We start from the raw sequence: 2,331 nt of genomic DNA on the forward strand, positions 1-2,331 counted from the left end.
CCCCACCAAATATCAGTATTCTTCTAGTGATTCTATATGGTTACAATCTCCAAATAAATGAAGATTTCACTGAGGACAATGGAGAACCATAATCCCAGATCACCATGAGGCTGCTGCTGAAGGACTGTGAATACATTATCACCTTCTATGTTTTGGTGTTCTAGGGAAAAGCCCTGATTGCCCTACCTTAGTTATTGCTCTGATGGGAAGTTAGTACCAAGGGTTGGACTTAGCCCACAGGTAGGAGTAAGCAGGATCATCTGACAGGTGTGACTGTGTGGGATGTGGGATAGGGGGACAAGGGATTGCCCAAGGACAGGCTTCTCTACACAGGAGGAAGAGAGAAGCAGCTAGATATGGTCATTACTAAATTGCTTTCTTCTCTCCTCAACCCGGCTGGAGTAAGCAGTTCCATTAAAGGAACCCTTTATCTTCCCAGCCAAGGACACAGACACATATCTGAGATTCCTCTGTGGACAAGAGCTGCTTCAAAACAGAGGAAAACAACAACAACAACAACAACATGTTGTGGGAGGGGGAGTTGCCAGGGAGGAGAAATCAAGTGAGAACAAGTTTTTAAATTTTCATTTTTTAAATGCTCTAAATCACTATTGATGAGACAAATGCAAATCAAAATAACTCTGAGGTACCGCATCACACCTATCAGATTGGCCAACATGACAAAACAGGAAAATGATAAATGTTGGAGAAGATGTGGGAAAATTGGAACACTAATGCATTGTTGGTGGAGTTGTGAAATGATCCAACCATTTTGGAGAGCAATTTGGAACTATGCCCAAAGGGCTATAAAACTGTGCATACCCTTTGACCCAGCAATACCACTACTAGGTCTGTATTCCAAAGAAATCATAAAAATGGGAAAAGGACCCACATGTACAAAAATATTTATAGAAGCTCTTTTTGTGGCGGCAAAGAATTCGAAATTGAGGGGATGCCCATCAGCTGGGGAATGGCTGAACAAGTTGTGGTATATGAATGTAATGGTATACTATTAGGCTATAAGAAATGATGAGCAGGTAGACTTCAGAAAAACCTGGAAACACTTACATGAACTGATGCTGAATGAAGTGAGCAGAACCAGGAGAATATTGTACACAGTAACAGCCACATTGTGCGATGACTGACTTCGATAGATTTAGCCCTTCTCAGCAATGCAAGTATCTAAGACAATTCCAAAAGACTCATGATGGAAAATGCTATCCACATCCAGAGAAAGAACTATGGAGTCTGAATGCAGATCGAAGCATACTATTTCCTCTTTTTTTCCTTTTGTTTTGTTTCTTCTTTCTCGTGGTTCCTCCCATTAGTTCTAATTCTTCTTTACAACATGACTAATGTGAAAATACGTTTAATAAGAATGTACATGTATAGCCTATATCAGATTGTGCGTCATCTTAGGGAGGAGGGAGGAGAGGGAGGGGGAGAAAATTTAAAACTCAAAAGCTTATGGAAGTGCATGTTGAAAACTAAAAATAAATAAGTTAATTAAACATTTTTTTAAATTCTTTTTTTCTTCAAATGAATAGTACGTGCAAGGACAAAAAACATCTGGTTATTGGATTCAGAGCTGAGAGTGAGGGAGGGCTGCAGCCAGCTCAGAATCCTGAGAGCTGATTGTGCCAAGCTGATTGTTCAATTTTCAGTGTGAGCATTTGCACCTCAGAAACATGCAAATGCTACAAATCAGAGCTTGTTTTATTGTTTTGTTGATCTAGACTTAAGAAAGTGATGGAGGAACATTAATAAAGCAGATTAAACTTAAAAGTGTGTGCTGTGGACATTTTTCCCCAGAGAGCGCGTTAAACATATACCAGCTCACCCTGTGGGCTGAGAAGGAACGTGGGACTCATCTTGTCTTATTGCCGTATTTTACAAGTATGAGAAACAACACAGCGCAATGGAAAAAGCATTAGATTTGCAGTTGAAAAAGCTGGCTTAGAACCTTGTCTCCACCTGTGTGACCCTGGGTAAGTTACTTCCCCTCTTCTATCAATCTCTGTCTGTTGATCTTTCTTTCTTTCTACCTTTCTATCTTTTTTTTATCTATTCTATCTCTATTTTGAATATCTTTCTATCTCTTTCTGTTTTGTCTTTTTATTGTCTTTCTTTTTTATTGTCTATCTTTCTATTCTATCTTTCTATTATCTTTCTATCTAGTTTTCTATTCTATCTTTCTATTCTTTCTGTCTGTTTATCTATCTTTCTAGTTTTCTATTTTATTCTGTCTCTCTGGCTGGCTATCTGTCTATCTATCTAGCTTTCTTTTCTTTCTTTCTTTCTTTCTTTCTTTCTTTCTTTCTTTCTTTCTTT

The sequence above is a fragment of the Vombatus ursinus genome, unplaced genomic scaffold, assembly GCF_900497805.2.
Source record: "Vombatus ursinus unplaced genomic scaffold, bare-nosed wombat genome assembly UNPS02015152.1, whole genome shotgun sequence".
Taxonomy (NCBI): Eukaryota; Metazoa; Chordata; class Mammalia; order Diprotodontia; family Vombatidae; genus Vombatus; species Vombatus ursinus.